Source organism: Callorhinus ursinus, unplaced genomic scaffold (assembly GCF_003265705.2).
Source record: "Callorhinus ursinus isolate GAN/ISIS: 27379988/994484 unplaced genomic scaffold, GSC_fseal_2.0 scaffold2, whole genome shotgun sequence".
NCBI lineage: Eukaryota > Metazoa > Chordata > Mammalia > Carnivora > Otariidae > Callorhinus > Callorhinus ursinus.
The window spans coordinates 82,770,406-82,786,971 of NW_027397064.1; positions in this window are offsets into that span (position 1 = coordinate 82,770,406).

The window sequence follows — 16,566 nt, forward strand, 5'->3', positions numbered from 1 at the left end:
AAAAGAAAACTGTCTTTTTTTTTTTTTTACTTTAACAGCTGAGTAGATGGTAAGCCATAATAGACAGAGATGATACTTTTATTCCCTTTCCTCTAGGTGTGAAAGGTAGAGACTCACTTAACCAACTTCATCCCTCAGCGGTTTTTGAACTCATGAAAAATGGACTTTTATCAGCTTTCCTTATGTTCTAGTGTCCTATTTGAATCACAATATTCTAGATTGCTGGCATGCTTTTCTACTCCATTTACATCAGTTTCAAACCCTAGTTTAATATCCAGCTCTTCTAAGATTTTGCTGATTAAAACTTTTCTCCTAATGATAATGCCGTATTAATATCCATTCTTTCCATTTTTATTATAAATCTTTTACTCTATTTTATACTTAGCTCTGTAGAATTGAGATCAGATTCTTTGGCCTTCCTTTCTTTTTCAGCCCCCACGTGCCTACCTCCCAATGCAACAACAAGCCTGAGCTCTGCTCCCTCCCCCCCAACCCATAACTATTCTCAAACAGACTCTCCCTCTCCATAGCTCCACTTGCCACACAATCCAGCCAATCTTTTAAGACCTAGATCAAGGGACCTCTTTCCAAGAACCCACTGTTGACCCCTCCCCAGTCAGAGGTGATCTCTCCCTCCCATCCCCTAGGAGGCAGTGGAGTATAATGGTTGACGTCTCCGGCCCTGTGGTCAGACTCTCAGTTCACAGGCCCACCTTTGCCTCATCCTAGCTCTGTGCCCCTGGGTAACTCATTAATATGTATTGATCTCTCTGGATTCATCTGATAAGTGTATGTGGGGCAAGGGGTGACGTAAGAGTACCTATAACTCAGGGTTGTAAGGATTGAGACAACACACCTAAAATATATCACATAGCTCCTGACACATGGTAAGGACTCTCTGGTGCTCAATATTTTTGTTATTTTCATTTCAGCATTCTTTGGCTTCCTTGTAAAAATCAGTCTACTTTGTATTGTGGTTGCCTTCAACCCATCAGATTAAAAGCTCTCAGAGAATATAAGGGTGCTTTCTTGATCTTCCTATTTAGTAGATATTTTATGAATATTTATTAATGAAGGTAGAACATAAAATAAACAATTTTAAGGATTTTCATTTCTTTTTCCCAAATACATTGATTCTTCTTAAAGCAGAAATGACATCTTTTCATTTATTTTAAAATTCCATATTGCTCATTATGCACATATACTGTGTATGTATATGCATGTATACACACTACATGTACCGTGTATATATAGCACACAGTCTGTATTTTAAATAATTTTTGAATTTTCTGAATTAATAAACTTTTATGTTCAATACAAGTAATGCATGTATCATGCTAAATTCACCAGGAATGCTGCCTTTAAAACAGAAAACTACCTCTTCATTTAACCTAAACAGAAGGAATTACAATGGGGCATCATTCCAGCTCACAAAAATCTTCAAGCCTCTGAAGACCCAGAGTTAGGCAGGAGGTTCTTGTTAGTGACATGTGCTCTCTCATCTACATCAATTAATGTTTATTGGACAAAGAATGGATGCTGTGTTTTGTACACATTTTCTAAATGCAAAGACACTAGGTCTGCTGTCTTACATGTCAAGAAAGACCTCACTCATGGCCATAGTTAATAATAAAAAATACACATATCTCTATAAGTTTATGAATAGTATTGTATCTCATCTCACAGGAGAAGAAAATCCTTCAGTGAGTAGGTAGATCTTGATGGGCTTTGCAACATGACAAAGAAAGTCATGTAGAGAAATAGAGGTACAGTGTGGATTTGAAACTAAACTAAGGATCAGTTGTGGCTTACTTTTTTAAAAAACTAAACACAGCCCCCTAAAAGTGGACTAAAAAAGATTAAAAGATAAACTTGGAATCTCTACCTCTTTCTTCACAAAGCATCACTTAATCTGGCCAGGATTTCCTATAGTTTCTAGTAAACATAATGTTATTGTACTTTGTCCCTAGATTATCCCATATCCCAATAATCACAGATATAAATCATACAACCCTACCTGGAGAATATCATTTTTCCCTAGTGATGAGCTAGTATCAAAGCTCCGAATAATTATGCTTCCATATACCCCCGCTGCAGTTTTTGTCTGTTCATCTGCTATTTTCTCTTTGTTCACCCTTCTGTCCTTCATTTCTTCCTTCCTTTCTCTCCTTTTTTCTTCTGAATTTTCCAGCACTTGTGAATAATCTGGCCAACTCTTCCAGCTGATCGTCCATGTCTTCAGTCACTCATCAGCAGCTATATTCTATTCCACAGATTGAGTTATTTCACTGCACAAGTTCTTGTCTCCAATACACACTCTTCTTTCCTTGGTTGAGTTATAACACACACTTTTTTCATCAACCTCTAAAAAAAGTAACAAAGACTCCATCCTTACACACAAACTCAAGAATCCAGGATAATTTCTCATGGAGCATCCATTTAAACTCTCAATATTTCCATGTCACAATCTAACTGCCTATGGCAGATTCTGAATTCTGATTTAAAAAAAACAAAAAAAAACTTGTCCAATTCTATCAGTATAATTCCCGTCTCTTGATGTCTGGTTGACAAACTACCTAAAACACACTCAAACTGAAACAAGTGGGTAAAAAAAAAAAACACCAAGATAACTACTGTCTGCTCTTTTCTTAGTTTCTACATACTTCTTTATACCTTCAGGGACTCACAACCAGTAGAGCCTCCGTAGATAACACATTCCAATTAAATAAAATGTTGGCCTATGTCTTTCTGCCTCGTGCATTATTTCTCTGCTAAACTACTAGTAATTTTTCTGTTACTATTCAAGTTAACTGCATGGCAAAACCATAATCTCAAATATGTAACTATTCAGCTTTATCTGAAATTGAAGGACCTCTCCTAATTTTGCATTGCATACTTACTCCTTAAAATAGTTGTAAGAACATATCCACTCTTACCCCTCCTGTTTGGTTGTTTTTATACATCTCCCTTCTCGATAAAACAACATATATTAAAATGAAGTTCAACTATTTTAATTCATCAAAATTGATCTTTTACACTGCATTTGTTTGCCTTTTGTCTACTGAAAAACTGGAATGTGGAGAGTAATGAGTAAAAGAGATTTCTGGAAGGAAAGATATTATTCGATAGAGAAATATTGTAATAATAGTGCTCTTTCCCCACATGCTTCAAAACTAACTCAGAATTTAGAAAATGAAATACAATTACTTTAAGTGGAAATCTAAATAGAAAGTAAAAAAGTTCAACTACTTTATTTCTAAGTAGTAAGCTCCCACAAAGGTGGATTTTGTCTGTTTTATTTACTGCTGAATTCCCAAGCCTAGAACAGTGCCTGCCACATAATAGAGGTTACTTCAATAAATAAATGTTAAATAAGTGAGCTTCTTTACCCAGAAAAATGTTGAAACTTGTTTACTAGCTGTCAAAAGTAGGTTCCTTCATGCATAAAATAGCATCAACTGTGTAATTTGCCCCCACTTCCTCCTTTTGCAGAAAGCCAACAAAAGAACTGTAACTTTTTACCTAAGGATCAAAGGTGTCAACCTATTGGCTCACGCTACTTTAAAGTCTTGGATAGCAGTCTTTGGTTATTTTTAGATAATTTCTTTTGTTTCAAGCTTGAAAAGGAGTATTAACAAAGATCAAAAAATAAATCACTGATTCAGAGCAGGAAAATGCATATTAAGAAGTTCAAAATATAGTATGTAGAGGCTGTGAGCTAACCTTCCCAGAATACAAGTCAGATCTAGCTTTAGATACTAAAGTACTGTATCAGTCCCACTTGGGACCCATCAACATAAAAGGAATGAGGAGAGCTTTAAGAGTTGAAAGTCTGAAAAGAAAAGAGAAAAACAATTTAAAAATTATAGAGTGACCCAGGCATTCTCAATACCTAAACCCATAGAGCCAAGAGGTAGAAAGAAACAACCAATTTAATAACAGATAATTCTAAATTGTGAAATTTTGGGTGAGTTTATTCTCACCCTTAATTTCCAAACATTCTACAATAAGTATGTAGGACTAGTGCAGTCAGAAAAAAAAAAAAAATAAAAATACACAAACTTTTAAAACCAAAAAAAAAAAAAAAAAGCCAAGGGTAAAAATCATGTGATAGATAAAGAAAACTTAAAGAATTAAGATCACAGGGGCACCTGGGTGGCTCAGTGGTTAAGCGTCTGCCTTCGGCTCAGGTCATGATCCTGGAGTCCCGGGATCGAGTCCCGCATCGGGCTCCCTGCTCAGCGGGGAGTCTGCTTCTCCCTCTCCCACTCCCACTCCCCCTGCTTGTGTTCCCTCTCTCACTGTCTGCCTCTCTGTCAAATAAATAAATAAAATCTTTAAAAAGAAAAAAAAGAATTAAGATTATATAGGCAAAGAAGAGAACACATCGGTGACTTAACAGTCTTCATTGTTTAAAACAACCATGAACCTAAATCTATTGCAAAACACATAGGATGGGCTTATTTCTTGCTAAGATAATAATTATACACACACACGTGTGTGCAGAAACCTACACATACAACATGTACACATGCACATATATTATACATACTTACAGGGAGTGAAGCTCCTAGAGAAAGGGTGAAGGCACACAAGCTATGTGAAAAAGAAAAAACTCCTATAATTAGGACATCATTTAAGGCAGCCACTCTCATAGACTGATGAGATATGAAGACAGAACAGGAACAGAGGAAAAGGAGTGGGCCTTCCCAAGAGGACACAGAAGAACATCAGGACAAGAAGACGGGCTTCAAATAAAGGCTGAAATACAATGCCTCTCGTATCACAATCAAGCTACACCCATGCAAGTGTCCCATGTGTGAATGTACACTCTGGAGTAGAAAAACGTTTGAGAATCGCCAACCTACCATCTTCCAGGCGAAGGATTCTGGATAACCCAAGACAATATGGGATTAAGCAGTTTCTCATGATCAGAAATGAAAGGTCTTGTCAAAAAGAAAGAATGGACCCCAGATTAATTTCTTTTTGCTCCACAAAGCTGACTAGAAGAACTCCTCCTATCTACATATCTTGATCCAAAATTATCTGGAGGACCACAAACCCCAACCTAGTGTAACCTCCTTGACCCATCCTGTGGCTGAGGAGTTGTATTATTCTTAACAAAACTGCTATTTGTATCTAGTTTCTCTCTTTCCAGTTGTCACAGGGATAGTAAAGAAGAAATCAACATTATCCACATAATAAAAGGTGGCCTCTCTCAAGGATCATAATTGCAACGGAAAGAGGTTTATCAAGAAAACATGTGTTTGCTCAGAGGCATTGCCCTACCAGCAGAAATATCAGGATGTTAACAGGTGCCATGGTTAATTGGGGAGATACTTGGAGGACATATGGGTTTTCCAGGCTCTTGAAATCACATTGTATAGGTAGTTGTCTCCCTTTGACCTCAGGACAATTGACCACATATGTCTAGAATTAGAATGTTTCAGGTCACTTCAAACTTTCACACTGGATCTGGACCAAGCAGATAGAAAACACAACCAAATCTAAACCTTTCATTTAGGACAGGAGCCTCTTCTAAGCTCTCCAATTTCCTCAGGCAGTGCCACAACTGAAAACACCGCCAAAGAATGTTTAACAACAAATTCAACTGGCTTCATTCTTCCTAGAGGAATAGTGAGGATTTACCCCGGCACCTATTATGTGTCAGCGACTACACTGAACACTTCACACCCTCTATTTCTTTGCGGTCCTTGGGGAGTCTGTTCAGTCCTGACTACTCTCTCTAAAGTTCAATTTGGGGAAATTCAAAATTCCTGGAAAGTCCCCCACCAGCAGTAGCCAGAGAAGCATATCTAGAACAAGTCCAGGAGTAACCTAGCCCCAATCACTTCAAGCCAGATGAAGGCTACATAGAACAACTGGATAAGGAAGACTGGAAAATTGTTTTATTATGGAAGGCCTGGCACCACTACTTGGCATCAGAGCAAATTCTGATGGAATTCCAAACCTGAATCATTCTCCTCAGGGTTACTGACTCATCATATTTGGCTCTCATACAGATCACTCACTCATACTCTCTCTCCATCTCTCTCAGCTTTGCCCTCTGCCCTCCTGAGACAGAGTGGGTGCACGGAATTGGTAAGAGGTGACAGATCAAAGGGCAGCATCACCCTGCTTGTCCCAAGGTGTTAGCCCTAGGGCTGAACTGCTACTCTCACTTCTACCCACAACCCTTTTGTTTTCGGATATGTACTAAACCTTGACCAGAAACCTTTTTCATTCCCATGCCCTTCTTATCTTCTATCCACCCTGTCCTCCCTTTCCTGTCTCATTCCCTCTACCTGCATGTGCACTCACACACACACACACACACACACACACACACACACACACGCACACACATGCACACACATCCCTGTTGCTTCAAAGGGCATCAAGGAAGCATTCAGATCTCACTGAAGTCATGTACTTATACCCGAAGTCAGAACCTGACTTGGCTTGGGGTCGGTTTCAATTTATTAGTTTCGCAGTCACTACTCAATACCACACAGAGAACAATTTCAGATAACTTTTCTTTAAATGAAGCCTGGACGGCCCAAGTTTAGAGGAGGTACTAAAACTAGCCAGAATTTTTTTTCTGCCTGGCTTCTCTGAATACAGCTGGCAAAAGATGCCCACAGTAACTCTTGCTGCTGGTGTCTCTTTGTTTTCCACATCTTGGAAACCTGCAACAACTCAGCTACACGGCAAACAATGCAGAACTGCTTTGGTGTCAGCAGCAACGTGCCCTTCGGGTGCAGGGCCACACAGGCGCTGGAGAGGACCCTCTTTAAACGTGAGCATTACCTTCCAGAGGTGTCCTCCTTCGAACCTAATGCTCTGAGACACTAGGAAGCGCTCCCTCCATCTGTCTAGGTAGGAGGCTCTCCACTCTGCGCCCCTTCTGGTCTGTACTGAAGAGATGTGAAGGGAAAAGCCTCAAAGGTGGGGAGTTACACGTTTATGTGCAGCACCGAGGCAGTCATATCCTTCTGCTTTCCCCTGAAAAATCAAGCATCACCTTATCGTTTCCTCACCAAGATTAACTCCTGCTTCCTGAAGAGTATTTCTGAGGTAGAAGCAGAGGTGGTGAAAAAAAGGGGGGAGCTGAAAAGTCCAATCTGTCAAGCTCCATTTTAGAAGAAAGGAAAACTGAAAAGTGACCGTATTTAACATGAGCCATTTCCTGCACTCAGGAGGGAAGAAAGCGCGCTAGTAACTGTGTGCAGGAGGAGATCCGCACTGGTGTTATCTCTGACCTGCAGCTTAGCCCCAGTGTCTCAGCTGCCAAAAAGCTCCCATTCAACGTTGTGCTGAGTTCATCAATGCTCCACGCGTCAGGATCCTAACAGGAAAAAGCAGGACAGACAGTCTCTCCATTCAACCGCCTGGGGACCCCATGGCAACTAAAATCCCCTCGCAGACCGTCCATATCAACCTTCGGCAGGTCAGAGCACGCAACCCCTTCAGAACCACAGGCTCAGGCCCACACCCTTTCCCCTTGTCAACCTTGTCACTTTCAACAGAACATCTAGCCTTATCACGAAACCTGAAGTAAGTATGACAATTAAGATGGATTGCAAAGCCTGCTTGTGCTTCACAATTAACAATCACTTGGCAGCGGGTTCCACGCAACTGTTGGGGGGTATGGCAAGAACTTTATCCCTGCTTAGTGTTGCATTAGCATATTTAGTAGGCTGCAAGACATAATTCCTAAGATAGGAACATATTTTTTTCTTTTTTAAAAATCTGCAATTAAGCTATAATATGTAGAAACTCTGCACCAGGCAATCGACATGCGGACACCATGACCGAGTCGGGGAGCAGGAGGGCAAGGGAAGGAAATGTGCCCCCAGGGCAAACACCAGCCCCAACCGGGGGCTGCTTTCAGTGTCACAGGCTGGCTGGAAAACTGGGGCTCCTTCCTGCCTGTGGCAAGATCCAGGGGGAACTGGTACTGCCCCAGTGCTGTTGCCATCAGGTGATTGCTCTGTAAGAGCAGAGCCACATGCTTTAATCCCACATATGAAAACAAAACCAGACCCTGAGATGACCCTAGTGGTTCCGCAGCAAGCTATGCATATTTCAGAAAAAACACCTCTTGATTCTCAATCTCCGAGTAATAAACAATGCGGATAAAAATCACAAGGCACTTTACTCGACAAATGTAAGGCCTCTTCATCTAACTTGCCATGATTTTTCCCTTACTTGCTGGCCCACCTGCCACGTTGATGAAAAGGATCGGGGAACACCCAAACAGGACCAGTTACCGAAAACACAACCCGGAGCGACCGCCCCAAACTTCTCCAGCGTGTTTGTTATAGATGTTCAGCCCTCAAGTCCAAGCATGCCGTGGATGGGGGCTGGGGAGGGAAAGAAACAGAGCCAGATCTTTCTGAGATAGCCAGGACTTTGTCTTTTCTTGACATCTGGGCTGCAAGAAGGCAGGATATCCTGCCAAATATATTACAGCTGTGAGACCCACCTTGTGATTTAAGACACTGCAGAATCTGAGGAGCACAGAGGACATAGGTGTGTTTTCTGAGAAAGAAACTTCGCCCTTTACCTCTTCTGCAAAAGAAAATACACACAAACACACACACGTGCGTGCACACCACCAGTTTAGGTGAGCAGCTCATCAGTTGCATAAAAGAAAGCATATGAAAGTAACAAATGCAATTTAGCACACAAAGTCTTTCTTTACAAAACCAGTAGAGTAGCAGATTAAAGCACCTGGCAGTCTTGGCAGGCCAAAAGAAAATCTAAGCTGTGACAAAACAAAACAGGTGTACAGGTATAAAACTTTTGCTTTCCAATAATGCCCCTCTCTTCACTGGAATGCTTTGACAGGTGCAGAAGTTCAAGTTACAGTGGGGAAATGGCAAATAAATACACAGCATTAGCGTCTGACGTGCTTGCTGAGCGCCGGGGATGTTAATAACTGGCAAGGTACACTAATCTCTGATTGCAACATTTGGTTTACCTTAATCTGGAGGGACAGCTGTATTAAAGAGGGAATTATACTAATCAGTTCAAGGCCCTTGCATATAAAACTTCCCATTAGGCTTAAAGTACACCAGCTTATGCTCATTCTCTAGGAGCCTTACATCTGGTTCTGAATAAGGCTGCCTCTCATTTGCAAGGTACAAACTGAAAACAAGGGGGGAGGGGGGCTGACAGTTGCTGGAGGATGGGTGATAGAAGAGTAAGCTACTAATTCTTTGAAATTTTTAACAGCACAAAACTAGCTTCTAGGCATCTTAATACTAAAAAAAAAAAAAAAAAAAGCATGTGTTATCAACCCTAGGCCATTTTTTTCCTGTTACCGGAGGTGACCAACATAAAATAAAATTGATGATGTCAGTCAAAAACAGCTAAGCACAAAGCTTGGCTTTGTTATCTTAAGTCAGAAGGTATGATAGGCCATGCCATATGGCTCTAATCCGTCTCTATCTCCCATCACCTAACAGGAAACCTTCATGTAGCATGACCTTATTTGGCTCTTTCCAGGTTAGGGCTGCCCAAAGGGGATTTTTCTGTTTCTGCTATATCCAAAGGTTTATGTTGATTTTTTTTTTTTTCTGAGCCGTGCAAACTATAAATCCGACTGATTACTCTGCACTCTTTTGCTTGACTGAGCCTTTACAATCAGACATCCCCGTTAACAATAAGCTCCTAATGAATCAAACATCTATGGCATTAGCTTCACCTAGCTGCCTCTTTCCCATGCACTGTGGGGCTTTGTCAGACCTGGTTTGATGAGAAAAGCTAGTGACACTTGCTGCGCCTATTGATAAACAATTCAGTAATGAGGGGCATAACCAAAATTACCTAAAACAACCTGATTAAAAATGACAGGCAAGGCTTACTCCACTGCTCCATAGCGAAGGTAACTCCGGCTCTGCATAGGGAAAATAATGAGGTAAAATCAAATTTCCTTCTTTACCAAGGAGTTCACTTCTGAATGTGGGTTCAGGAAGAGATTACATTTTTCCAGTGATGTTTTAAATTCTTTCAGGTTATGTGATCATCAATAGCGTTAGGAACTCACAGAATTCAGGATGCTCGCCTTTCAACTTTCTGAGATGAACTCCCTGCTTTTTCTACTTAAACTTTCAGAATAATCAAACTAACTTTCTTTCTTAAATGTGAGTTTAGTCATTGAAAAACTCAATAGCATAATGCTAATAATTAGGGAAGCATAGTGTGGGCACAAAAAGAGAAATTATGAGATGCAAAAAAAAAAAAAAAGTTTTGGAACAAAGTAGAAGAAACTGCATGGACAAAATCATCCCCCTAAAAGGAATAATTTCACCTTACCACAGACACCGAAGCTCCTTTTACTGGGGTCACCCGGCAGACCTTTGCACTTTCGAAACAAGCTTATACCCGGAGGAGGCCAGGCTCTTGTGAAAGCTTGATTCAAAGACAGAAATGTGTGGGTTTTGCAATTGTGTGGCAGCATGTTGGGAGGATTTCCACCAGTGCACAGATGCACTTGAAAATCAAATATGGACATGGGGAATGTTTTTTGGAGATGGAAAATGAGTGCTGATGACATGTTTATAGTTCGCAGATGGATCCAGTACAGAACCATTTTTTGTAAAGACACAATATCCACCATTTGCTGAAAAAAAAAAATTTTTTTTGAGCAGCTACAAAATGGTGGCACAAAAAGTGAATATTCCCATCATCCATGCCCCACCTGTTCCTCGGTCTTACAACTGTCTTCCATCCTGACTGTAATCAATGACTGTTGTAGTCTTATTTTCTTTTCAAATGTTATCCAAAAGAATACGAAAAAAGAAACACAATACACAAAGGCATGTGGAAGAGCAAAATGATTTGAAATTAATTTGCTGCATATGAAAAATTGGAAAATGACAAATGCTATTAAGTAACAAATGTTGAATTGAATCCTAAAAACTGCATTTTTAATTGGCATATTTTCTCCTTAAATTTGATATCAGATCAATTTTTGAATGTTTTCTATCTAGAGTCTAGAAGGCTCCTTTATTCCTTGTTTTGGCCCCACCGTAGATCCCTTAGGTACTTGAACCTCTGGAAACTACAAATGCTGAGCATGGTATTAACACTATTTGTTGTCTTATTATTGATACATTATAATGATGAGTAGTTCCTACTTATAAATATCAATTATAATAGGGAAAGGCACAATATGTACAGGATGTGGGCTTATAAGAAGATAATCTAAAGCAGTAAAGTGCTGAAAAACATTATTAATAACATTGTAAACCCTGCTCAATAGAAGATATCAAAATAATCAAGTCTTAACTTATTGACACCATCAGTAATATTAAACTTGCCATCCCAGGTGTGAAATATTGTCAAAAGTGACCCACTTCAAAGATACAGTGACTATAAAACAATAAAGAAGCTATGGATCTGAAATATAAAAGTTAATCGTGCAATAATGTAAAATAACAAATTCTGAACACATTTTTCAGACCTGATAAATGAGTATATTTCTCAAGTATTTCAAATAATACATGACATTAAAATTAATCTTTTTCTTAGTTTTGGTCAAATTAATTTTCCTGATGTTTTACCTTTCTTGCCATCTGTATTCATAACCTACTGAATTCCACAGCTAACCTTGAGTCAATCATATTTTTATTCTAAGTATTAGTCCAAGGTTAAGAATTAGAAATAGAATACGAATCGCAGCAAATGGTGAAACAGCCTAAGGACTAGATTACAAAATCTTGAAATATACATAAATCGACATGTTCTTCCGACCCTGTAGTTTCTGGCAGTCTACCAAACATAAATCTGCAGACCTACATCCTATCATTCTACACCTTGTTATCATCCTGAAATTAACAAAACCCTGTGTACCCTTCTCTAAATGAAGCAAGTATTTGTTTTTATTGCTGGATTTTTCACACATGTGAAGAAAGCCAAAACATTTATAAATTCTTAATTATTTTTTGCCTATCCATCAAAAAACAAAAGTTTTAGTCAGAAGCTTAAGGTACTCTTAGAGTTCCACAGAAAATGTTAGTACTCATCCTAAATTAAACTTATAAAACTTTGAAACAGTCAACAAAAATGAAAATATATCCTTTCAATTATAGTATTTATGATGTCATTACATTCTTAATCATCATTCAACAAATGCATAGAACATAGAGCTGGGAGAAAAATAAGAGATCATGTGTTTCTATTTCTTTATTTAAAATATTAGGGAAAGGAGATCTGAGAGGTAATAGGACTGTGCAAGTCCACCTAACTAGATTGCTGGGAAATCATATTTCCTGAGGTCTGCTTTATTCTACCAGACCATTCTGTTTGCAAATCTTGTACTATTTAGTAATAGTGGACTAATGTTATTGGTCACCTATTCTCTAAGTACAATATTAAGTATCATATTATATAATAATACAGTGTTCAGAGAATGTCACACTTAGAGAATCATTGTATAATGATATAAAAGTTAATAAACTAGATTCTGCCAGTTCCTAAATTGTTGCCTAGATATAAAGTCAGCATCTCTTTAAGATAACTAAGCTATTAGTCAATAAATTAATTATGTGATAATATAATCAGGTCCCTGGTGACAAGCAGAAGTTATGTAAGGATGCTGTCAACCGAATAATAGCTTAAATATAGGGACCCTGTATGTTGATTTGGCCTAGAGACCAGAGAGATCCAGGGACAAAACACTCACTATGTAATCTTAACCATGCTGTTTATCATTCATTTAAGGAAGAACTAGAGAGCTTTTCTACATCAGAGTCAATACTGACTTGCAAGGTAGTCAAAAGGTCAGAGCTTTTTAAAGCTTGAAGTTCATTACAGTCCACTGTTATCTTCTTGGTATCTTCTAAATAGAAAGAACAGCCAATATTGCCAACTAAAGTCATCTTTACTTAACAAAGTTGACGCAATTTTCCTGAGTTCTAAGTTTAAAGGTGAGAAAGCATGGCTATCCCACAAGCATATTAGGCTACTTCCCAAAATGCTCATTGGTATCTGCATAGTAGCTGGTGGCTCTCCATCGCTTGTCACTTCTATCCCTAACTTCTGGTAGTAGTCCCAACTCTGCCACCAATTATAGGTAATATATGTGTGAGAAGAAAATATGTTTCTTTTTTCTGTGAAAGGGTATGGGTGCATCAAACATTTAAACTCAAGGATCAGAAAGTTCTGAATCAAATAATGCTTGACATTAGTACAGAGAAGGAAAAGCTCCCAACAGTAAAATTCACAAATGTCTGCCCAATGATGGTACTGAATAGTTCTTAGTTCACATATATAGCTTTATAATCTATGATATTTATCTAACACCTTTAAGTTGGTTGGGTGTTATTAACCAAAGAACAATTTAAATATAGAGAGACCGAATATCAGATGTGGCTTTAGGCATTTTGAGAGAAGATGCCCTGGACTTTCCTAAATTTGGTCTAAGAAATATTCTGGATGGAGTCTGATCTCACTGTGAGCATTAGTTACATAAAGGCATAGATGAGTCTAATTTTTCTACCTGGGTCGATTGCATAACTTATGTTTTATTCATGTATTAGCTACACTGATTCATATATCCTAATCTTTTTTTAAAAAGGTTTTGTTTATTTATTTGAGAGAGAGAGAGAGCACACAAGCAGGGAAGGGACAGAGGGAGAGGGAGAAGCAGACTCCCCCCTGAGCAGGGAGCCTAACTCAGGGCTCAATCCCAGGACCCCGGGATCATGACCTGAGCCAAAAGCAGACAATTAACCGACTGAGCCACCCAGGCGCCCCTCATAATCCTAATCTTAGTTAGCATTTAGACATAGTAATTGGCATATAACTAAACATATAATAACCATATTCTTTTCTGCTACTTACATTTTAAATGAGCCATTAAAATTTAGCCAATCAAAATAACTTATCCTGTAGGCAAGGAGAAGTTTGGTTCTGCTGTACAAAGAATTTCAAAGGTATCCTTTGGGGTCATCTGGCTGGCTCAGTCATAGAGCATGTAACTCTTAATCTCAGAGTCATGAGTTCAATCCCCAGCCTGGGCCTAGGGTTTACTTTAAAAAAAATTTATATATATATATATATATATATATATATATATATATATATAGTCTCCTTTGAGTAAAATTGTAGACATTTATACACATGTTAGGTTCCTTTAGTTTCTATGGAATCTGAAAGTATTCTCATCCCATATGTTGAATGGTAGAATACTAGACTTCTCTTTTATAGTCTGTAATCCAATAGACAAAACCTATTTTTGCTTGTTAGATAGCTTCCATTAGTAAGCATGGAAAGATCGAGTATATCTGATGTTATTTTTCACTGGTGTAGCTAATGCTGCGGTGATGATGGCCCTGACACTGGGGTAATTTCCACTTTCACTCTTGAGGGTCTATGAGTTACTACAGTTGCTACAAGAAACTAACAGTAACCAACAAGCACGAATAGAAATTGCATACTGCACATCCCTTTTATTGTTCTAAACAACCTCATGAAGTTTTTAGAAACTGCCATACAGTTGGATTCCTAACTGCATGGCAATTTGAAAAGAAATTGAAATTCTACCAACAAAAAGATTTGCATGGGTAAACCCCTACCTCTACATCAAGGGATGCAATAGGATAAAGATGACAGGTTTATAGGACTGATCCCAAAATGTAGTCAGTTTGAAAGGAGGTCAAAATTCTAATATTTATGAAATATGTTAACTTGGAGAAGCTTGGGAGAGTCAGACAAAGGAAAGCTCCCAGGGAACCATTCCCCCTCCCCCCCAACCTCAGTTGTAAAGAAGGGCTACTAACTCTTTCATCCTTTTCTAAGTGGAGAACAGATCTTCTCCTGGCTGCTCTGGGGAGCTCTCCCTGTCTCCACAAAGGCGCATATTTACTCTATTTGACCTTTGCACTCTAGCACGCCCATACCTCTCTAGTCATGTGCCTAGTGTAACATCAGATGAAATCTTTCCACTTCCCTTTGCCTCCAGTAGATTTAAATTAACTGAAGTCACTATATTTCATTGTGAAGCATGTGATTACATTGTTCCAGACACTGTCTTAAATTATATGACTCTGTTAAAATTTTAACTTTTTTCAAGTGAAAATTTTAAAAGATGCTAAAGTCAGTTTTTAGTAAAGCAGATCACTAAAAACTTGAACTTACTGAAGTCAGTTTCAACTATATTCCACAATACTCAAAATAATTCATTCAGTGTTTATTTATCAAGTCCTACCATATGTAAGGCACCGTGAGCCAAAACATAGATACACAGAGCTCCAGGTCTCATAATGAAACCAAAACTTCAAATTTTTGTTCAATCATAATTTGATATAGGAAGCATTTTGGGCTTTTTTTTTGGTATATGAAAATTTATTACTACTGTATTTCATGAATAAAACTTATGATCTTGGGGGGCACCTGGGTGGCTCAGTCACTTAAGCCTCCGACTCTTGATTTCAGCTCAGGTCATGATATCAGGGTCATGGGATCAAGCCCCATGTCAGGCTCCCCAGTCAGTGCAGAGTCTGCTTGTCCCTCTCCTCTCTCTCTCTCTCTCTCAAATAAATAGATTCTTTTTTAAAAAATTAAAAAAAAACCCTATGATCTTGGTCTTTCGTTCTTGCTTTCATATAAAGCCAAAAGGGAGAGAGATTGACTGCTTTAACAACCATAGCAGACTACAGGAATGTCACCAACAGCATGACCTTTGTGATCAAATCTAGTAACCAGAACTTCCCTGTTTTTTCTCCATGCTGAGTGTGTAGCCCAATGTAGGGATCAATCTCACGACCCTGAGTTCATGACCTGAGCCAAAAACAAGAGTCAGAGGCTTAACTGACTGTGCCACACAGGTACACCAAGAGCAGGAGCTTTTTTTAAAAAAATATTTGCCTTCTTTGATATAAACCAATTCTTGTCTCTACTCCCTACCCAATCATCTCTTTAGCTGCTCATATTAGTATTTGAAAAAGAAATTTTAATTTCTAAGAGCTTATATGATGGGCTATATAGAATAGTAGTTAAAAAAATGGGCTTTGTGGTTTTGAAAGAAATCCCTTAATCTTTCTGAGCCTCAGTTTCTTCATCTGTGAAATACAAATACTGATTCTTTCTTGGTGATATGCTGAGGACTAAACGAAACATTATTCATGGATTAACCCTTAGCATTAACCCTCACGTGGAGTGTGTGTCCAATAAAAAGTAGCTCTCATTGTAATGGAGTTTGGGTGAAGTGAATGTGCTTGATGTGCTTGTCAAGCAATATGATTCAGTTTTAATAGTAGGTACAGTGGCAGAACTGTCTGATAATAAAAAAAGTAAACTTTGGTGGAACCAAAGGAAGCAAAATATCTAGACCCAGAGCAAGGAGAGGGCCATGGTGCTGGGAAGAAGATAGCATAAGGGGTGTCTTAGTTGGGGTTGCCCTAAAACAGAACCTGAGATGAGAAATTGGATGCATGTTGGTTATCCCTAGAAATAGGTTCAAGAAAATGTACAGAATGAAGTAGGCTTGGTGGAAAATCCAAATAATCTACATAAGCTCCCAGAATAAGATACCTACATAAGCGTGCTGAGTAC